General features: G+C 40.4%; 1 protein-coding gene across 5 annotated transcripts in view; it reads left to right on the forward strand.

The window, feature by feature from the left end:
• Positions 1-11,522: 11,522 nt before the first annotated feature.
• The window catches only part of UBE3A (ubiquitin protein ligase E3A), a 54,899-nt gene continuing 42,817 nt past the window's right edge, over positions 11,523-23,604 (forward strand). For 4 of the 5 annotated variants that reach the window (XM_067294314.1, XM_067294297.1, XM_067294330.1 and 1 more), the window contains exons 1-2: positions 11,523-11,642; positions 20,506-20,573. The gene's annotated coding sequence lies outside the window, so the exon portion shown is untranslated. Of the gene's footprint in view, positions 11,643-11,870; positions 12,107-20,505; positions 20,574-23,604 lie in introns of those variants that run through there. The other variant, XM_067294304.1, reaches the window with a different exon arrangement.

The raw sequence follows: 23,604 nt of genomic DNA on the forward strand, positions 1-23,604 counted from the left end.
CTCCATGTAAATGATTAGCAATCTATTCTATTTATCCCCATTTTCTGTTAACAATATGTGGACTCATTTAAAGTATGCAACCTTTTTTCAATTAAAAATAAGCCACTGTTTGTTTATTACCAGTTCCTTATCAGGGTAAAAAAATGGCCTTAGTCATAGGTATGCAATATCCCAGCACAGGTAGGTTTTAATATTCAAAAACAACCTTTTCAATTGTTAGCCTTTATCATAAGGTTGGCTTATTTCTTCATGCATTAATGTACACAGACATGCGCACAGATATACAAACAGAAAAGTTAAGGAAAATAAAATGATTTCTAGATCAACCACGCCAGCAACAGACATTTGAAGACGGGATAAATCATGATGAGGCAAGTGGCCTCATCTTGAGCTAACTACACTTTTTAATTTAAGAGAAAGGAAATTGAAATGTGAACATGAATGGATTGTCACTGAGTATCAGTTTGTGAGGTGGCCTGTTCAGTTCTCACTTGCCACAAACAAGGGGTGTCAGCGGAAAGCAAAGGCTGCACGCCCTCTGTGTCTGTAATGGGACAGCATTCTCTGAGGAAAGTTCTATATGCCGTATAGTGCTGTTGTTCCTTACTTATTATCTGCCCAAATATTTGTGTACCGCCACAGCAAGACTGAGGATCAGAACTTCATTTGGTGTTAATCTTCAGAGCTCACATCTAGTCCTGAGTGTTTTGAAACTAATTTTGATATTATTCTCAACTACCTTCGGTTCATGATCTCACAGATTTGGCATAACTTTTTTCTGCAAAAAAAAACTAGGCAGGATAGCAACAGTGTTTTTGATAGTTATGTCTTAATGAGTAATTAAGTGTATGGCTCACTTATGATACACCATATTTGCAGGATTAAAAGGTATATAGCATTAGAAGTTACAAGCACTTAGCATGTTATACAACTCTTAACTGAGGATTCTGCATGCTTATAACTAAGCTTTTGTGAAGCCTAGGGTCTTGGCAGAGAAATCAAACCACAGTATTCATTCTGAGGGCAAAGATTTTCTAGTGTACATCTTGCTTTCAGGTCCTGTAGGCATGTTTTTATGGGAAAAAAAGCAGGGAGCTGCTTGCTACTTTTAGGAGCTTATTTGTTTAACTGAACAGTGGAGAGAGTAACATTGTCTGTAAACATGGAATTAACCAAAATAATAAGCTGAAAATGGAAGGATGTTCCTTCTGGAGAATAACATGCCAGTCTTGGAAACATCAGTGCAGATATTTTAATGAAAGATAAACCCTGATCTTAAACAATGTATTTTATCACACTGCCCCTCCTTCTGAGGGACAGAATCTTAAGCAATTTCCACTTGTTTCACTGATAACTTTAGGTTGGAGGGGGTAATTTGTACTTTGAAGAAAAAGTTATCATTCCAATATGAACATTCACACTGTTGATTGAGTCACAAAAATGCAATTCAGCTTCAACAGCAGACCAATATAAACTTACTGGACCTTTTCACCTCCTTTATAGTCATTACGGACAGAAGTCTGTAATAACAGACAAGCATCAAGTCTTGCTCATATAGTAAGAAAAAGAAAATGGAAGACAACAGACCACTCAGTGATGGTCGCTATTATGGAATCTACATTGTATAAGGGTTTTACCAGTAAAGTCACTCCTTGTGAATGCTCACCCAAGTGTACAGTGCCTCTATGTCTGTAATGACATCAATTTTCATCAATTTGGAAGTGTGTAATGACATTAATTTTCAATATCCTCTCCAGAATGGTGAGGATTCCAGATGAGGTACTTCTTAAATCCCGTCACTTGTGAGAAAGCCTATAGGCTCTCACTTGGTGCTTTCCTTTGCAAAAGCAATATCAGTTCAACCTTTTGGGGTTACAGGATAATCCCTGGGCACAGAATCACATCTGTTCTGTGATTTCTTTATATTTCCTTCCATAATTGTAAGCCTGTCAGGGAAATTGTAAGCTTACAAAGGAAAACTGACAAGAAGTCACAAATAACATTTATCATATCTGTTTGAATCTGCTTCTCAAGTGCAGTAAGACCACTTTATATCTTCTTCAATGTCTCTAAACACTGTGAAGTGGCTGTTTTGTTAAGGTAAATAAGCTATATCTATTTTTACATGCCTACAATAAGTGATCACTGTAGGTTAGTAGCAAAACTAGTTCAAAGGAGCTTGTCCGGTCTTTAGCAACACAAGAATTTGGTCACAAGTTCAGCCTTTGCCATATAAGCAAAGTAAAATCAGTATTTCACAGTTCACACAGATTAAACACCAGCACAGAAAATCATCACAGAAAGGTGTTTCATACCTGAGACTTTTTGAGAGAGAAGGGAATGAAGAACCTGTTTTAAAAGATATTTATTTTTAGTTCAAATGAGTTCTGCATCCAGACAGCTCCAGTCATCACATTTGAAAAAGAAAAGCAGTGGGAACAAGGAGCTCTGAAACACCTTGGTAAAATTCCAAGGTCTATTTCCATTCCAAGGGCCAAACCTTTCTGTCCTTATTCAGGCTAATCTGCCATCTACTTTAACTGGGCTCTCCTCTGTCATGTAGGATATCACTTTCTCTGTGAAGATACCTATACTTATTCAGCATGCCAAACAGAAAATATTATTTGTTAATATTACAAAATGTAATTAAGAAAGTAAAACTATGAAAGCAAAATCAGAAATGCAAAGAAGTCCCCTTACTAATAGGTCTATGTTTGGGAAGTGGTGTATTGAAATGTATGGGCTAGATAATCAATGTTTTTCCATACAAAACACCTACTGAATGCATTTGTCTGGTACATAATGACCTAGATGGTCTCTTCTGATACATGTGTGTTAATGAGAGTCCAGAGCACATCTGAGCTCCTGGGTGAAAAGGTGTGACATGGCTATATCCCCATGTCACATGGGGCTGAGACTGGGTTATATAGCAGTGTCCATAGAAAGGCAATCCAAGCACATAGGTCAGATGCAGCCTGCAACACACTCCAGTAGGACCCCAAGCATAATGCAACATCCTCCAAGAAATAGCTGTATGGAGTTAGAGACTTCCAATTCTGTGCTGCTGTGATAAGCCCAGCATTTGGGATATGGCTGTCTGAGGAGACAGACAATGGCTCTAGTGCTTTCCACCTCTGGGTCCCAACTGAAACACGTTCCATCCATACCGTGGTTATATGAAGAGTGTAGCTCCTCAGCTACACTCTTTAAATGGTCAATGTTTCCAGAGCCCTCCTCCCTCTGCCCCTTCCTCTGACACTCCATGGAAGTAAAGCAGAAGCAAGACCCAAAACACAAGAACCATATTTCCACTGAACACCAAAAACAGGCAATTCACAGCGGGACAAGGCATGAGAGGCAGCTTAAACACTCCTTCTTCTCCCCCATCCCCTCTTACTTCTGTTTTTTCCTGTAAGGGCCAAACATGATCTGATCCATCATGTTTACGTAGTGATCAAAAAAATGTGGTGACTTGCATAGTCTACCTTTTGGGTAAGAACATATTACAGGGTAAGGCCCACTGGCTAAAGGAGACTGAACCTGGTATAACTATCTCTGCAACAACTGAGGAAGAACTAGAGGAAAATGAGAAATGAGTATCTCTGCTGAGGAAAGGAGGGGAGATGGGTTTCTCATTCACATCCTCTAACATCTGAACTACGGGAAGTTTGAGCTGTTGCTGATGCCATTTTTTTCTCATGCCAAATAAGGTTTAGTTTTCAAGCAGTCAGCTTTCAAGAGCTCCTTCCTTTCAAATCAAAACCTCACCAAACAACAGTATTACTAATGAAATTGTACAAATAACAATGGGTCTGGAAAGCTGCACATTGTATGCTAATTACATGAGCCTTCAACTTTTCAGTTATGTTATGATGACCTTTTAAAAATCATTTATTAACTGGAAAAAAAGTATGGATAGCTGGTTGGACCTGATTTCACTAAGGTGCTGCTGCAGTGCTATTAACCAAACCACATTTTGCACTCACAGATTGAGCTGTTTAAATCAGAAGGTAATTATTACGAAATGCCAAAGAAAAGCAAAACTGTAAATTGAATTTGTCACCCTCTAGTATAACCCAAGGATAAAGTGAGTTTTTGGCATCACATAAGTTTCTCTTGGAAAAATAGTGTCTCATCTCAGAAGCAATATTACCAATTGGGCATTGTGTGGTCCCTTGTTTTAGAAAAACATGGTCTGTGTTTGTGCTGGGATTGCTTGTCAGAGTTTTTTTTAGCCATGGCAGGTTGATAAATGCAGATGCCTGCACCCTTCCAAGCATTATTAAGCATGTCACATTAATTGCACAAAGTCATTTTGCTCTGCTCAGCATGTCAGACTTCTATATATATCTAGGAAAAATAATGTAGGCATGTGGTCAGAAAAACAGCTGTGTCAGTCAGGCTTCTCTTTTACAACCAAAACAACAGTTAACCCAAACCTGCATAGCTATGTGATGTAAGACAGTTTCAGCTGTGTGCTGCAGAATGTACCAAGATGCCTCCATAAAATCTCTGAGTAAACAAAGGTATTGCTTCTATGCATCTTTCAAACTACAGCAACTGCTCAAGACTTCTTTCTGAAACTGGACACCACTTTAGGAACTAAGGCCAGGCTGTGAATGCAGAAAAGTGGGTGATATAGCACAGAGCAGAAAAAGACAGAAAAAAATTGGTTCAAAATACCTGCAGTGCTGGCATCCTTATAGTACAAAACAGGAAAGAATGCAGAATGGAAAAAAAAGAACTTTTCCAATTCATCTGCAGAGGTGAGCAAAGAAAACATGTTGGAAACCTACAGTGAAGCATAAGCCCACCTCTCAAGGGGAAGAACAGAGACGTCTATATTCTGTTCTTTCAAGAAGACTGAATGAGGTATATTTAAGACCAGGCTAAAAGAAAGATGGTACATGAGACTTGAAGAGGTGAGCATGAGTTGCTTCCCCTTTCACACTTGTCCTTTATTATAACACAACGTAGAGGCCACTATGCTGTGTGAAACGTTCAGGGAAATAGTCTCTCCCCTAACGAGCACATTTCAACAAAACACAGCAGGAAATCTCCCTCAGCTCACAATGAGGAACTGAAACACAGTCACTTGATCAAGATGAGTTTCCGTGCCAGAAGCGGGAAGTGCTTCAAGACACCATGAATCTCCAAGCCACAACTTAATCAAGAGACCAGCTGGTCTCTTTGTGTGAGGAATGGGGAGTATATGTATGCTTCTTAGGACACAGAAGCCTATAGAAAAATCCAGTCCTCTGTGGTAGCCCAGATTTGAGAATGAAATACTGAAAATCATTCTTGATAGTGATGTTCAGTAATCATTCATCACCTTTTCCTTCCCCGCTGAGAATTTAAATTGATGGGAAGCATATCTGACAGAAGTGAATGTAGAGTTTAGTCATGGAAGCAAGTAAACTTTCTAGGTGTTGCTTGTATTTAGATTGTGTATTTTTAGGACTAATATTTCTGTCTTGTGAATAAAAAGAGTAGTAAGTTGGTAGATTCCAAACTTTCTCCTTGCTATTCTTGCATGCCAAGCCAATATTAAAAGCTAAGACTAGTTTCAGACATTAAAAATAACACATTTTAAAAGGCAACCAAATGTGAGAGGAAACAGAAACTCTCTGAAATATGACAGACACTATTCCCCCAAAAAAGCAAGTGACTGGCATTAACTTACCACAGGCAAAAAATCCACACCTATATAAAAATACTTAGTTGGGGAGGGGAGGGGTATAATGTGAAATCATATCTGGGCCATCTCCAGAAGACTTTAAGAAGTTAACTGCCTGTTTCTTTATCTCCACTTGCTTCACTCATATCTGACCCTACCAAGAGTTTTACCATAGCTATCAGTACAAGGAGGGTCATGTTTCCTGTAAATGGCAAATGGTTGAGCAGCCAGAAAGGATAGGATGGGTTATAAGATTTTTTGGGGCACATTACTAATGACTTTGAACGACTTAACTCCTCATCATAATGCATCATGGCAAGAATGGGAGAAAAGGTTCAAAGTGATGTCTACTTCAAGTGCAACCTGCCTTCTACTGCACTAGGTGCTCAACCTCAAAGCATTTTGCTTGCCTGTCAAAACCTGGCCATGCAGCCTCCACCACATCATTGTCCTAGCTTCATCTTCTGCTTAAGCCAAGGTTTACATTGTATTAAGCCAATTGACTTGCAGTCCGCTATAGGTGACTGCCATGAAAACCACAGGGGCTTCCTTAAGACCTCAAGTCTCCCCGTCTGTGTCGAAAACAAGTAGATCTGAGCCAGGAGTGTTATACCCACCTCCAATTTTCTAAGAAAGAGGATAGGTCCCCACTCCTTACCTTAGTAGCAACCAACATTCCCATAATCACCAGTCAGTCACTACAAGGATTTTTTTTCTCCCCATCACCAAGCTTAAGCTCTAACTCAGACCCTCAAGGTTTCATTATATTGCTGATGATCTTTTCCCCTTCCTCTTCGTTTTATCTGCAAAGGGAGGCATAAAGGGTTTACCTATCAGCAACCTGAAGCATTTGGCTCCTAAAGGCTCATGCGACTTCAGTGTACTCTTTCTGTTTAAAGAGGATAAGCTAAGGTAGATTGTTCATAAAAAGATATCTATCATCTAAGGGGTTACGTTTGCAGAACTTCAAGATCTAATTTTCACTCTGATAATTCTTTGAAATCAATAGAAAAAAGTATTACCAAGTCCTTTGTATTTGGGTTTTTCACACGAAATGAGGACAAGACATGCAGTGTTCTGTATATGTTTACTAAGACATCTCTAGAGGAAACTATTTTCTTCTGCAAAGCTCTGAAGTAAAACATCAACAGCTACTGAAATTCATATGCAACAGACTTAGTTCATTATGGCATTTCTCCAACATTACAAGTAAATTGTGAATTAGGCTGGGAATTCTATTTTCGATGTCCTTTTCCTCCCTCTGAAACCACTGTCTATTTCATGTAACTTGTGTATGAGAGGCAATTTGTGTCTGTTCTCTTTCAGTAGTTAAAAAAAGACACTTGTTTCCAACTGTTCAGATGCTAAGACCAGCTTTTCTGCAGGGCTTCTACTTAGTGATCAGGCTATTAATTATAATTGTTGATTTTTTTTAACCCAGCATTACTTCAATCCCATAATTGAAGCATCTCACTGGAGCCTGTTTTATGGAGATTATCACTGCAAAGTACAGTCTAACCACTTGTTCTCCTCAATTGCGATTCACACCCATGCCCTACAGCTGCAGTAGGGATTAGCGAGGAAGCAGGGAGTGGTGGCTTTTCCACAGGGAATTCCAATCAGATTTCTCCAAATTCAGAGATTGCTCAGCTGAGCAGATCCAATTCCTTTCCAGCAGCTGGTTATACCAATGCAAAGTAGCTGAAAGCACTCAAGGCAGCAAAAGCATTTCTATCCCATAATATCTGAGCACTTTAGAATATGTAAAGTACTTACACGAAGCAGGGAAGCACAATTATCCCCTCTGTTATAGAAACAACTTAGGCACACCAATGGCCATGCTTAATCTATGGCAAGCCAAGCTACTCCAGTTCCAAAAAAGCTGCAAACATATAATACGAAATCTAAAAGTGATTTAGTGCCTCCTCAACAATAGCAATTTATCTCTGGCAGAATTAAAGTGAAATTCATCACACAGCTTGGTCAGCCATGCTATACAGCAATTTGCTCTGGGTATATTCCATAATGTATCATTCTTCACATATCCACAGCCAGGAGTGTTATCCCCATGACCTCAAAACAGAAGTGAGGTTGAGTCTTTTCAAACCCATATCCTTACTCGGAGAACTCTCCTTCCCCTATCTCTGGATCCGGTCAGTACAATACATCCAACCCTCCATCCTCAGCATCCACATCAGCTGGATGCAGTCCTGCAGTTTTCCTCCATCTGCTATCACCTGTGTCTTCCTCACATTTACATATGTGGATTCAGAGATGTTTCTCTTGTTTTTACAGAGGAAAACCTGTGACATTTACAAGTAATATTACCTCAGAACAGTGACGGGCCATGAGCTGACCATTACCAATCAGGGACAAGATCCCGGAATCATTAGTTCCATGGAAAAAAATCCACTTAATGCTCTGCACGGGCCAAAAAAAGGCTAAATCAACTGCCAGGAACTATTAGGAAAGAAAGAGAAGGAAAAATACCATGATTATATATATCCATGGCATCCCTGTCTTGGCTATTTTGAGCAGTTCTGGTCCTTCCTGCTATAAGGATGCACAGGACTATAAAGATGATCAAAAGTCTTTATTAAAGTTATGCAAAGAGCTTCCATACAATCACTGACTGGAGTAGCTTCCAGCAAGGACTTTAGGAGCATCACCTAAAAATGCAGGGATAAAATTACGAAGGTCAGAGCTAGGCTGGAGTTGAAACTGGTGAGGAATGTGAAGGACAAGAAGAAGGACATCTGTAGTACAATAGCAGCAAAAGGAGGACCAAGGAAATTGGGCTGCTGCTCAATGGAACAGAGCATATAGTGACGCAGGACATGGAAAAGACTGTGTCAGTGCCATCTTTACTGGTGAGGTGTCTTCCAGGGTTTCCCAGGTCTCTACGCCTGGTAGTAATGTCTGGGGGAGAAAGCTGCTGCTCACAGAAGAGGGGAATGAAATTAGGGACTACTTAGATAAGCTGGAGATCTACAAGTTCATCAGATTCGGTGGGCCAGCTCTCCCAAGTGTGCAGAGTGAGCTGGCCAACATCATTGCAAGGCCACTTTCTATCACCTCTGAAAGGTTGTGGTGTTCATGGGAGGCTCCTGATGACCGGAGAAAGGAAATGATCTAGGGAACATCAGGCTGATCAGCTTCACCTCAAACCCTGGGAGGCTATTGCCAGACTCAATAAGAACAAGAAGCTGACAAGGAACAGCCAGCATGAATTTACCAAAAGCAAATCAGGCCTGATCAACCATATTGCCTTCTGTGATGAGATGGCTCACTCTGTGGGCAAGGGGAGAACAGATGTTGCTTACTTGGGCTTTAGCAAGACCTGTGACATGATTCCCCATAGCATCCTTACAGCCAAACAGGAGATAAGGACTGGACATGTGGGGTCTGCAACAGAGCAAGGGAAAAGTAGGAAAAGACCTGCATCTTCCAGACATGGAGTTTTCTCCACATTATTATTTCTAGGTTGACAGGAAGGCTCAAGGCAGAATAAACTTTGCCCTAAATCTGAAATTTTAATACATCAAAGTTGGCAGGTTTTGCTATTGTGTGGGAGAGAGCCTCCAGATACAACAGTTTGTGTTCATTTCAATGATTATTTTTAGATGCATATCCGGGGTTAATGTCCATCTGAGCACACCACACTGAAGTAGAGTATTTCATTCGGTGTTAGTATTTCAAATGTCTGCCCACCATATTCTCTGAGAGTACTAGTACTGCATGCACAGATTTGTAATTACATAGTTTTAAGTCCACTGACCTTGCAAGCTATTACCTTGTAACATACATGATAGGTCTTTGAAAATTGTGCTAAAATTGTAAGGTATCAATGTCTTCTTAAGAATTCTTACAAACTCAAACAGATGAATGTTTAAGATTCTGACAGATCTTCAACATACATTTCCTGGCCCAGAGCGAATAATTGGTTTAAGTATCAGACTTTTGAGAACTTATTTTTTATGATTTTAACAGGTTATTCTGACATTTTAAGAGCTTCCCCTGCCTCTAGATTAGACTTTAAAAATATATATACTGCTTTCTAGGGTAAAACAATCTCTATTCAACTACCCTTATTAAGGGACTATGTAAAGAAGATTCAGATTTGGTTTTCTTTTTTCTTTCTACTTACTCCTTCTTCCCCTGTTATATGCTTGCAGCTCCATATTTTTAATCCCTAAAAAGGTCAACACCTCAAAAAGTCAAATTTTGCATGTGTAGCCCAACTTTGAAATGATTCAGTCAAGCTGCTTTAACACTGACCTGCCAAGACACAAGTTTTACTTGTGTTTTAAAATCCTTCAAAATGTGTGCATTCAACATGGAACCTGGATGAGGGGAGGAGGGAAAGAAATGACCTGAGAAGCAGAGGAAAAATTATTTTGGGGGGCAAACTAATGAGCCAGGGATCAGGCAGAGCTGTGCAGGACCACAGGATTTCTTGCTAAATCTTAGCGGTACGTGCGTAGATCTCACTGCTCTCTGATTCTGCCAATCCCACGAAGCAGTTTTGCACTCTGTGCCTCCCAGGTTTTTTTTCATATTTATGTATTTATATGTATAAGCTACATTGTAAGTAAACCTTAGTGATTCAAGTGTGAAATCATCAATGGTTTGAATAACATCAGGCTTTTGGCAACCTGAACATATACTGGCACTGCTCTATGCCCTTCCATCCATCACCGTGGACAAAGGCAGCAAGATCCTCACTACACTTCTTCACTTCAAGAAATAATCTGGTCCTCGCTCTCCCCTTCCTTTCCATAATGTTGGCTGCAGCACGGACAGTTGCATGGTTGCCTTGCCCAGTCTGGGCTCTGCCTGTCCTGATGCACCTTGGCTAGTGACAGCAGCAACATATGGCTCTTCTGCTGACTTGCTTCCAAAGGTCACAGGCCGTTCCTCTTCCTGCACTTCTGCTTGCTGGCGCTGGCACTCTGCCCGGATTCAACTTGATAAAACACAGCAAACTGATTGCCCTGGAGCTCCTGGCCTGAGGATAGATCAGATCACTGTGATGGGAGTCAGCCGTGGAAGTCCTTGGTGGGGAATTCACAGAGAAATTACGAGGCGGTGGCTACACTTTTTACTACAGCAGCAATGTGGCTTGTTGTATCACCACCTCTCAGCCTATGTGCACGTGTGTAGGTGTGTACACATGTTGATATAGGTGTATACGTGCATGTGCATATATGTATGTATGTATGTGCATGTGTATATGCGTATGTGCATTGTATGACTGCATGCATGCATATATATGGATGTATGTATATGAATGCAAGTGTATGTGTATAGGTATGCATTTGTGAGTGCATGTGTGTGAATGTGTAAGCAAACGTGTGTATGTCAGCATATGTGTCTGTATGAGTGTACTCACATGTGCATGTATGTGCCCATGTATGTTTATCTGTGTATGTGGGCATATGTATGTGCTGTGACTGTGGGCGTGTCTACATGTGTGTATGTTTACATGTCTGTGTGTGTGTGTGTGTGTGTGTGTAGGGGTTGTCCAAAGGGGGCGGGGGGGATGGGGGGTGTAAGGGGCGCGCGGACCGCGAACCATTGCGCTGACCTCGCGCCCCTCCGCCAACGGCCGCACTTCGCCTTCGCACCAGAAACCTCCGTCCCTCCCCCACCCCGCCCGGAATAGCCCCGGGCGAGGGGGGAGGGGCTGGCCTCCTGCGCATGCGCGACTCCAACGGCCACACACACCCCCGCGCCGCCCTCTAGCTGGGCGCGCATCACTACCCCTCGCGCCGAGCTGACCGCCGCTCCATAGGGCGGGAGCCCTCGCCCCTCCCCGCCCCGCCCCTTCGGTTGCCCTCTTCCAACATGGCGGCCCTCGCCTCGCGCACTAGGCACGCACGCGCTGCCTCGGCTCCCTTCCGCCCGGCGCCCCGAGTGAAAAAGGCAGGAGGAAGCCGGCCCGGGGACTCTATGATTTCGCCCGGTGGGTAGCGTGCCGCAGCCTTCTCATCCGCCCGCCCCCCGCTCGCGTTGCACGCCGGGACACAGTGGGTCCTCCTCCCTTGTCCCCCCCCCCACCCGCCGCGAGTCCTCCGAGCTTGCGCCGCGCCGATATCCGCGTTGCTCCCAAGATGGTGGCGCGGGTCTCGGACTGAGAGCGAGCGAGTCAGCGAGAGGCGGCGCACCCCGCGGGCCCGGCCCGCCCTCCTGCCCCCCTGCGCGCCGCGCCGCCAGCCTCGCCAGGCCGCTCGCTTCTCCTTCCCCCTCGCTGCCGAGGCCGCGGCCCCGTCTCCTCCGCCCCAGGGGCCCCAACGGCTCCACCGGCTGCAGCGGCGGCGGCGCTTCCTCCTCGCCTGCGGCCCGGCCCCGAGCGCGGCGCGGCCCCCGCATGAGCCCGGGCGGCAGCGGCGGCGGGAGTGACCGGGAGCAGCAGGCCGCGGCGCCCAGGTCGGTAGGCGCTGCGCAGCGCCCGGCCCGGGGGAGGGCCGGGAGGGGGGGACGGCGCCTGCCTCGCCTCGGCCCGGTCCGGCCCGGCCCGGCGGCGAGAGAGGCTGCCCCCGCCAGGGGGAGGGGGCGGCGGGGAGGCGCCGCCGGCGGGTGTGTGCGGCCGCGGTGCTGCCGTCCTTCCCCGCCCGCGAGGCACATGGGCACGGGGGGGCTGGGCTGTCCCGTCCCGTCCCTTCCCGGGAGCGGGAAGGCCGGGCGGCCCGGGGCTTCAGCCCACCCCCGAGGGAACCTGGGCTTGCTGCGCCCCCGGCTTCCTGGGCGACCTTGGGTGAACCCAACCTGCCGCTACCTCCGTTTCCCGGCGCGGTGCGGCTCGGAGCGCTGCCGGCTCCCCGGGGCTGCGGCGGGGATGGAGCGCGTTGGTGTCTGATATGGGCAGCCGTGGCAGTTGGGGAGCTGGAGGTGTGTGAAGTCCTGTTGGGGTTCATAACTAATGTGCAGGGCTTGCTCAACAAAGTGGATGTGCTCTCTTGCTCGTGTTATCTTTTATCCTGTCTGAAGAGTTGCATCTCCTAACTGGTGATCAAGCCACTTTTCTAATAAGTGCGATCTGTCAGTCCTGACAGCAGGACTCTCTGGATTTCAGTTTTTAGTGTATCTGCTGTATTTCTTTTAAACTGCATGGGTTGTTATGATTCTCAGTCCCTTTGTAAATAAGATGTCTAAAGATGATGTGACATGGCTATTCAGAAGTTATTACTGCTTAGGAAACAAAATATGTTGCATGACTATCCTTTAAGTGGCAAGAATGTGTAATCTGTAAACTTGTAGTCATGTTTTCTATTTTCCTAGAGTGTTAAAATTAATGGCAATATTTGCTATGTTTCTTCCTTGTGTAAGAGCTGTCCTGAGTTCTGGTTTTGGGACAAAGCCTGTGTCTTACAAATTACTTCTGAGATGGTCCCATTGAATCTGTATGGAAACTCATGTACCTCAGTAGGATTCTGTGCAAATCTGAGGTTTTGTGAGAATCAGCTTGTCAGGCTAGCCTGCTACACAGGCGTTTTTCCTGTGTACCAAAAAGTTAGTTCTTCAGTGGGAAATTGTACCTGATTTTAGCTTTGTTGTTGTAAGAAAGTAGGACCTATGTGTTTGTATTGTCAGCTTATCTAATTTCTTTAAGTGATTGACCAGTTTGAAAGGGAGAAGTGTAAAAGATAAGATTAAGTTCCTACAAGTTTCATCCAAGTAGCATCCAGTTAGACTCCCAGCCAAGGGAGAAGCTGTAGTGTAAGCTTAACTATATTATTAAGACACCTATGACTGGGTGGAAGAAGGGTGGAGGTGGTAAGAGATACCTCTTGGTAAGAATGAAAACTGCCGAAAAATGGGCTTTACAGTTTTCAGGGAATACTACTTTTGTTGGTTAAGAAGATCTTGATTACATGTTTTGGGTGGTACTAGAGTAGCTGAATACTGTAGCGTTAAGTAGTCTGTGCCCTTTCATCTTGGAAACAATTAAAGGCACTTTGAAAATACAGTGAAACTTATTTTACTGATTGTGTTGAATTGAACATAGGAAATGTGCATTAGCAAATTGCTATGGATATTAGGTAGTTTTCCTCACATAGTTTGCCTTTTAAAACACATGCGGTTTGGTCATTCCTAACAGCGCTTGTGACTGTTGTCCTCATATGTAATGCTCTGTCAATTCAGTATAGACAAATCTTGGGAGAAAAACTGTAACACTATTTAGGTTCAAAGGGTTGAAAAATACCTTTAATCAAAATCACTTCATTGCAATGTTACAGATGCTTCATCTCTCTTTTGCAAACACATTCTATTCCACTCTTAGTGTTTACTATTTAATGTAGTGTCTTTCATATAGAAATTAACAAGTTCTTGTTCTGTTTACCAGAGTTGTTTGATATTCCTCCTCACTGGAGTATCCTGAATGTCTCCCAAGTATTTAGAAATAAAAGCATCGAGTTCCCTTTCGAGATGGCAGAATAAATGGTTTGATTTGTTTTCTTTAGGATAATAATTGTGCAGGTATGTGTGTATAAGAAGTTACTGAAGTAAGGGCAGGTTTGAAAAAGCAGAGATATGTTCTTTATCTTTTTCACAGCAGTGAGTTCCAAAGCCTAGATCTCAATCCAGGTCCTCTTCAGCACTCTAGCATTTTGTGATTTGGGTCCTTTTTTAACAGCAAACAAAATTTTTATTTTTTTTATTTATTGCTGCCACTGTTTAAAGACAACCTGTGAATGGTGATGCTTTTGTGAATGAGAGTTTTTTTCTGGGTTTTAGAGAACTAATCACAGAAAAGATAATCTTTTAAAAATTATGTGTATTTGTTAAATACATCAAGTGATCTGCTCTGATTGCAAGAGTCTCTGTTAAGCACCTTAAGGATATACCTGTTCCAATCATCTGGCAAAAATACAACGGATTGACTTTATTTTCATCTAACTTCATTTTTTAGGAGAAAACCTGCTTCAAAAATATGAAATTAAATATGTGCTCCTAGTACAATTATGTTTATTTCATTATAAATGCATGCTTTGTCATGTTCTTCATTAGTTCTTTATGAATTCACAGGTTCTACTTAACTAAATACCTAATTGGGGGGAAATATCTTTGAGTCAAGCTTTAATAGTCATAAACATATAAACATGTTGAAGTGTAGAACATGTTTAATCATACAACATTTTGTATAAATAATCAGTGTAATACATGACATGACACTTACAATGGAACAAATTTGGTGTTTATATTTTTCTAAATATACATGTCTTTAGTTTCTGTTGTGCAGGAAAGATCCCCCCCCCCCCTTTGCTACTTTTGGTTTCAGTTTACTTAGTGACTGTCCAGAGGGTATTCAGTTTTTTTAAAAAAAAGCAGGAAATCCCTCCCCACCCCCGATCAGTTTATTCATACACTGTAAGGTACGAATCACTAGTTCTTAAAGACAGAAAATGAAATTGAGGAACAAGGAAACAGAATTCTTAAAGTACTTAGGCATCTATCTCATTTCAAAGTGTTGATCTTTGTTTCTGGTCACTGCGGGCCAGGTCTTCACTTAGCTTTAGTTAATGAATTGATACTGATTTTTTTGTAAAAAAGGAGGTATGTTTTACACTTCTAGCTGTTCTGGTAAATGTTTTTCTGAAGTATCCAGTGTATTAAGGTAATTCTAAATTATATAGAGAAACAGCGTTTAAAGACTTCTTATCATTAATCAAATTCTGATTAATACATGGAAGAAGCAGAGCAATAGCTTTACTGTGAGGGTCTGTACCAAATCCCCCTGTACCAAGGGGAAAGGATGAGTTTTTTTTTTTAAAAAAAAAAAAACAAATAAGCAAAGCTTATAGCTCTTTTTATTAAATACTTAGTTGCCGTAGACAACTGTAATGAGCAAATCAAATGTTTGAAGTGACTTTTTTCTTGTCACCTTAAATACTTTGATCTTAACTTTTGCTGTATTAACTTCCTGTATTCACAGGCAGTGTCTGACAGCCTCACAAAGCAATGTATTGCCCATGGACCAAAGTTTGGAGAGTGCTGGTTTGTATGAATAGTAACGTGTTTAAAGTATCTAGCTGGTTAGCAGAAAGTATGCAAATATAGTGTAAAGATAATATGTAGCAGAAAAGCAACACTTCAGTAACTATACCAACTGGTGAGAAGGCATTTCTTCAGGAAAATAACCTTATAGGAGAAATATAAAAAGATAAAATCAAATAATGTTTAGATCCAGGATTCCTGCTTGGTAAAGCAACACATGACCAAATCAGACTTTAAATCACTATTTTTGAATAGTTCCACCCTCTTGTGGCTTGGATTGACAGAACTTGTTGACAAAATAACTTGTTGATTGCAAAGCTACATTGTAAATTAAATATTATTACAGTGTTCTGTCTTACAAATACTCTTCTTATGAATGAATCTCCTAAAGAAAGCATTAACTACTACTTTTAATAGGTTGAGCCTGCTTCCCTGTATTATGCAAACTGCTGAATGGAGGAAGGGGGTGGAAATCAGTCTTTTCTGATGCTCTTTCTGTTACCATCTTGCATGGCTTTTTACCCATGTCTTACAGGGTGGTGAAGAGTTAGGAGAAACTGCAGTTGTTCAGCTCAGAGGAAATGGGTGGCTTCCCTTTGGAATCTCACTTCACTGTATGAGGGAAGAGGGGTGACCTGCTTCTTTTGAAGCAACCTGCAGTTACTTAGGACAGATGTATATGTATTTTAAGAGGAAATTCTACTTAATGCAGCAGAGGATTAGACTTTCTTTGTAATCTGATAGTTTGAAAGGGATATTCACTGTTGTACAGCTTTTCAAGACTTTTCATCAGAAAGCATTACTATTTGCATCCAAATAACTTTAAAAACATGTTCCATATTCAAGTAACTGATCTTTAAGAATCGTGCTTATCTTGCATAGTACATCGACAGTGGAATGGCACAAGAGGTGAATTGTAGTGGTGACATTTTTAGCGCGAACTTGAACTGATGTACCACTTAGCTGCTTAATGTGGAAGGTACTGCTTTCTTTCATGTTCTGTTCATTAGTATATCAAAGAAGGTATTCAGGATCTTTGTATGACAGTTTCACAAGCCATGGCCTAAGTAACTGTATCAAAAACTAAAAAGTGCAGTGTATGAGTTTCAAACCTGGTAGAAATTCAGTGTTGGTGGGCCTTGCATCAGCCAATGGGATCACAAGCGGAAAAATCATGGAACCGTTGTCTAGTATTTAGGTTTTGTTGCTGTTGCATGTTTGCTGGCAACGATCAGTCCACATGGTCTGCTCTTTGCTCTGTGTCCTTTGAGGACTGTGGCGAGTCTCGTACTGTCCTGACTGAGCTTGAGTACCAGGGGTGAAGATATGTCCTCAGATCATCTTCATAGGGGAGATCAGGTTCTTACTCCCTTTGGAGGACCCACTTTGGGGACTTCTTGATACTTCCTCAGTAATCATTATACCAATGAAATTAGTAAAAAGAGCAATTAGAATGACAAACACCCCCTTTCACCTACCTTTGGGAGCTGTGTACAGGGGAGGCAGAAGAGCTTATCTGTAGCATGTTGCCAAGCTGCGCGGTGCTGAGAGATGCCAGGCTTGTCCAGACAGTCAGGCCCTGGCATTACTTGTGTACTCCTGCTCTGGTATGCTCTGTGGGACCCAGGTTGGAGCAGCTGCAGTTCTGCAGGCTCCGGGTGCCAGAGGTGGTGGTGTGGCTCTTAAAGGAGCTGCACTTCTAAAATGGGCTGCAGGTCAAAATTCATCAGCAAATACTACCATACTTGTGTGTGAGTTCTTCTTTTGCCTTTTGGTTAGTTATGCATTTGAGCTGATTATACCTATAATATTTTGATTTTACAGTATAGTATGTTTTGTGCTCTTAAAAGGTAGAGAAAACTTCTACAAAGCAAGATAAATACTTAAGATGTCTATTGCTATTTCAGAATTTCCATTTCTAATATGATGCTCTTGTCATTGCTATTTGTATAACCTTCAGAACAATAACTACTCTATTTCATAGTAAATTCTGAGGTGCAAAGTCTTGGTAACAAATAGTATGGTTTAATGTCTGTATATACCCTATCTTGTGATTTGAAAGTCCAAGGTATACTTGTCTATGCTGCCATTAGTAGCAGCATCTAGATGCATGCTTCAGCTATTGTAGCAAAATTTGCATATTGTGGATAACAAAAATACATGCTTATACAGTAGTCCACACAAACTGCAAATTTCATGTAAGTTCCATGGACACAGGAATTTCTTAGCTGCAAAAGTTGAGCTGTTTCCTTTGTAAGATGGTGATAAATGCTCCATTTGCATGGTTCTTATAACCTGAATATCATACTGAAGGATGGATATTTGTGAACACTTTTCTTTTTTTTTGACTAATGTGCTGTCATATTAAGAATGTCAGTCATGGAAAACAGACATGATTAGAGCCAAAATGATTACTATTTTAACTTATGTATTTTGAAATTGTGTGAGAGGATTCATAATCCTAGGCAAAATGCTTACCATTTACTTTAGGGTAACTCTCTCAGATTTTTCTTCTGCTTCTGGAAAAAGATCATCCAGATCCCTGATAGTGGTGGCTTTCAATGTCTTTCATCAGGCAGGATGCAAGAGTTGCAAAGTATTTTTCATAATTTATAATTTTTATTTAAATCTTTTCCAGTTCTGTACACCACAGTTGCTTGGTTCAGTAGTTTACCTCTGTTAACATCATTCCGCATGATAAACTTTGAAAGTCTTCTATTTCTTATTGAAAATGTATAACATCAGAGTTGTGTGGGTTGGTTTGGGGTTGTTTTTTGTTTTTTTTAAGCACTTTTGGTTTTAGTCATGTGACAGATGAAGGTTTCTTTATGTTGAGTGGAAGCAATGGTGTTAGCCTTGCCCTTACTCAAATCTTTCCATTTGCATCATCTTTTCTTTTAAAGCAGATGTGGCTTATTGCTAATTAATAAAGATACTAAAGATGAATTTTGAAATTGATTCTATTTCATGAAACTATTTTTATTCCTGTTAGACAAGCACTGCATATTCTGCAGTTCATTTTGTTATTGTCACGTAGCCTTTGCCCAAAAATCTTTCTGTAGACTGCTGAATTCCTGAGGGCCTGACACTTGCATTGATGGTGGGAGTTGGAGGGATCAAAACTGGAAGTCCAGATGCTTCAGTCTTGTGCCATTAGTGGTGTTTGCTCTTCTGATGCTAGCCATGCGTTCTGAAGCAAATCGTCTGACCCAGCTCCTCCACTATGGTCTTGTTTCTGCTGTAAGTGTAATGGCAGGAGTTATCGTCTTAAGCTATGTAGCTTCAGGTATGTTGGGGACCTTTGTTGTCTTTTCTCCTATTGCTGGACAACAATCATAAGGTCCCTAATAAGTGTATTTATGTTACTTTTTGTGACTGTACTTTGTGCCTTCCTCACACTACATGTGCACTCAAAGCTGGTGCTTTTATACCTCAGAGGAGAATGAGTGAATTTTTGTAGATGGCATTGGTCTGTGTGTGTATAAGCATTTTAAGCTAGAAGTCCTGTGGTATGAGATGCAAGCGTATTGCTCATATTTATCGGAATACTTTTTACTCAGTTTGTCTTATGGTTTGTAATACTTTTAATGCTGTTGCTAAACTACAATATAAGATAGATATTCTGGATTTCTCTTGTTGGTATGGAGTGGCAATACCACTTCCTTACAAGAAAATCATCAGTTACATTGTCTCATATTGTTTAGATGAATCTTTTCTTTTCCCCCCCTTCTGAGTGATGATAATGTTTTATTGACACAATTGTATAACACTAACTTATTAATTCTAATTGTACATAAATCCACATAATAATTATAATCATTGAAATAGGAATCTTGTTTTGTAGGACAGGTAGTCTGCACTTGTCACTAGACATGTAAAATTATGTCTGCGTGTGAATTGTTTGTGCTATAGAGCTTTACTGGCACAACTGCGTCAATCCAGGATTGCTCCTTTTCATATCCCTGATACAGAGCTGGGCCTTTGGTACTGCACAGGTTCTCCATTGTTTAACATCTTTAAGACAAAGTTGAATATATTCTTAAATAACCAGATCAGGATTTCCTTGGCAGGAACTCTGGTCTGTGCTGGAGATCAGACTAAATCAGCTGCATTGAATTCATTTGTTTTTAGTAGAGTTTATGAACCAAGAAACTAATTATTAAAATTTCATATAGTGAAACTATGTTATGCCAAAAGAATAACTTTTTAAAAATAATTGCTAGGTGTCTTTAGTTATATGCCTAATAGTTGGGAGGCTCTCTGTCACTTATTCCTCTATGTGCAAACTCTCAAATCAGTTGTGCTTTTAGTTGTTTGTTAAAATTTTTTGGAGTGTGTTTCAGGCTTGAGTCCCTTGTTAATTATGGCTCCTCTAAAAATGAACTTCTATAGACAAGCTTCTCAAACTTCAAAAGTTTTGTGCAGCCAGGACAAAAATGTGGTTCTATTTGTTGCCTCCTTTGAATGTTTTTCTTATTATAACTATTGATGCCTTAAAAAAAAAAAAAGAGAGAGAGAGAGAAACCTTGCCAAAATATTTTAGAAGAAAGAAATGGATATTTATAATGAAGGGGCAGAAACTGGACAAATGGAATTATACAACTGCATTACATCACTAGAGAAGAAAGAAGAGCATTGTGCTTATGGACTTTCTGCTTTTGTAGTTTCCCTCACTAAGTATTTTATCTGCTGTGATTGCAAGTATTTGCTTCTAATTGAGTGCAACTAATTGAATGGCCATTTTGAATGTATAATTTTGAAGTCGCATGGAGTTTCAGGTTGGTATGGAGTATAGTGCAAAAACTGAAATGTAGTGTTTTGCATTACAGGTACAAGAACTGTAGAAGCCCATTTTAGAATCTGGAAGGACAAACTTATGCAGCTGTGGAAAGATATGGTATGTTTATATTTTCATTTATATTGTGTGTATGTACAACTAATAATTATACCTGTGCACATTAAAAAAAAAGAAAAAGAAAAAAGAAAACAAATTTAGGGGGAATGTTGCATGTTCATTTCTCCCATATTTTTCAACCGTAATGTCTATTACTGGTAGGCATAGTTCTTCTGAAAACTGAGTTATTTGATGTTCTTGGACAAAATAAATATGCAACAATGATGCAACAATGATGCACTTTAATTTGTTTTACAAACTCAGTGTCATGCTACTACCATTCTTCTTTTTCTTTATGGATTGTTTAAGGATCAGTGCTGTTTCTGAGGAGGGGATTTCCTTGCTCCTGGACATATTTATAGTCATGTTTGTACAGTTTTTAGTTCTGAACTTAATTTGCAAGTTATATCTGCTAGAAAACTTAAGCAAACATTAGTGTAAGCAAAAACTGGAAATCAGAATCTTAGGAAATTCAGAAATGTAACTTTCTTTAGCAGTGTTAACATGAGCACATGGTATCTCTTTGTTTATGTTGTTAAATGTCCAGCCAGCTTAAAATATGCATTATAGCAAGTTTGGAACCTTAACTCTTAGTTATTTTAGTTCCTGTGTTCTGACCTTATACCAAGATGGTCTAATGGAGTTATCTGGTAGTATAGAACATGTGCACCACTCCATAATGTCTGTTAAGTTCTGTAAAGCTCTAAAACTTGATGACAGTCAGCTATCGAAAGTTTTTTGAATTTCTCCATTCAAAAAAAGCCATTGTTCTTCAAGTTCAGGTTTTCCTAGCTTACTAAATAGGTCTGTTAATGCATATAAAATAATATGTAGTTAATTCAATAACTTCTAAATGATATGTGTACTTTCTTTTTTGACTACTTTAAATGTGGAGAAGAATTCAGTAACTGCTGATGCAACTTCTATACCTGTGTCTATGTATAGATTTTTCTTTCAAAGATACCTGACATATGAACCTGTTTAAAGTTCTGAAACTTCAGCCTTGCAGAAGGGTTGTTGGGTGTCTTTTTTTTCTTAGTTCTGTTTCATAGAAAGCTGTAGAGGGGAGCTAAAATAATAAATTCTTAAGCTGCAACTTTAACAATAGTGTATGCTAATTAAAAACTGTAAATCTTTTTAAAAGCCATAGAGTTACATCATCATAATCCAGATGTCCCTGAAAGAATTTTATAGATTGGTCCTTTACTCTAGCAGGCATCTGGCAGGTAGGATATTCATTTTTGCACCCACAGCACCACTGGGACCACCCACCTGCTTCTTGCTCTCCCGTTTCAATACCAGTTGTGTGTATGATAGCTCTTCCTCAAACCTAAGCCATTATTTTTTTTTTTTGCCATTATTTCTGCTGTTTGCTTTTTTCTGGATGTTCAACTACTTGCCACTGTATGTATGTGTGTGTGTGTATATATATATGTGTGTATATATATATGTTTTTCTGATTGTATGCGCTTCCTAAACCGATGGACAAGAATTCCCTTCTAACCATCACAGTATGTGAGTAATGAACACTAGTGGAATAGCAAAAAGGTTGAATGTTATGGTACAGGATTGCATGATTACTTGGTCTTAATATGAACCATATATAAAGAAACATGCAGGTGAACAGAAAGGTACTTTGCATGAAAGACTACATGGACAGTGGGTGGGAAAAGAAAGCAAAGTAACCAGGGATGAGAAAAAGAACAGATGGAAATAAAGTTTAAATGTAAAAGCTGAAGTGAAGCAGGATAGCCTTTCTGTTTGGAAAGTAACTTAACTTGATACCTATCCAGTACAAAGCAGAGCTACTACAAGAAATTTAAATGGACTATTGGATCTCACCATCTGATATAGGAGGGGCTGTCCGTTCATAACTGTATATCAGTTTGTGAGAAGTCTGAAGTAGCAAGCATCACTGAGATAGAAACAAATTGCTCTGCTGCAAAAGATAAGGAAAGGATGTGTGTGTGCATCTGCACGCATGCATTAAGTATAATTGAAGAAAACTCAGCTATGGTCTAAGTGAAGGATACAGGAATTAAAGATGATTCCAGGTCTTTACCTCTTTTCCAACAGTGAATAAAGTATATCTATGAACTTACTGAAATATCAAACCAAAACCAAATGTTGAAGGAAAAATCTAGTGTCTATAGTTGTGAGGGCAGTTGTAGAAGATGAGAATAACACGTAAGCCTTTAGCTTTAGAATAGAAATCGGGAGCAAACAGTGGACCTTACTTTATTACTGTATAATTCATAGAGTTACTGACCTTGAGGCAAAGCAAGTATAAAGATGCTGTGGGAGGAAGACTTTATGTAAATCTATAGTCGATCCCCATATATTGAAAGTTACTAAATGCACTACCTTTATTAAACTCAAAAGTTATATTTTCACTAAAGTGTAAATTCTAGAATGGCACCAGCCTTAATTTCAAGATAGCAGTAGCAAATTCAGATCCCCTCCCCAAATAACTTATTCATGTGTGTGTTGTCCTAGCTATGCTGCATGTTTTTGTTCTTACTCAAATTTGAATTTGTCAACCTTTAGTTTACAGTCATATACCTTTTATATACTTTCTTTTAATTGGAGGAATGTTTTAGTGTGTTCTTTCTGTGCTGTAAAAAGACTTAGTTTTTTCCTCTACCTGTATTTTTTCAGCTTGATAAACTTTGAACTCTTTCCATTATCTCACCACAAGGCACTTGCTCTAGTCCTCATGCTATCTTCATGGCTCTTTTCTGCTACTTCTGAAACACTTCTGAAGGATATTGAGTAATTGGAGAACTGGGCTCAAGTTTTGAACATGTCTCAAGTGCCTTGTGCAGATGAACAGATACCTTTCCAGAAACCCTTCATGAATCGTATTTGTCATTCTAGCTGTAATACTGGGAACATGTTTGTGTTTGCTTATCCATTGTGACTGCCTTAAGTCACTTCTGGTTAGCACTTTCCAGGTTAGGTCCCCATTCTTTTGGTCTTCTACCTATATGGCTTCATATTGTGTTTGTAGTGTATTATGGTTGAATGGTTTGGC

Source organism: Apteryx mantelli, chromosome 1 (assembly GCF_036417845.1).
Source record: "Apteryx mantelli isolate bAptMan1 chromosome 1, bAptMan1.hap1, whole genome shotgun sequence".
NCBI lineage: Eukaryota > Metazoa > Chordata > Aves > Apterygiformes > Apterygidae > Apteryx > Apteryx mantelli.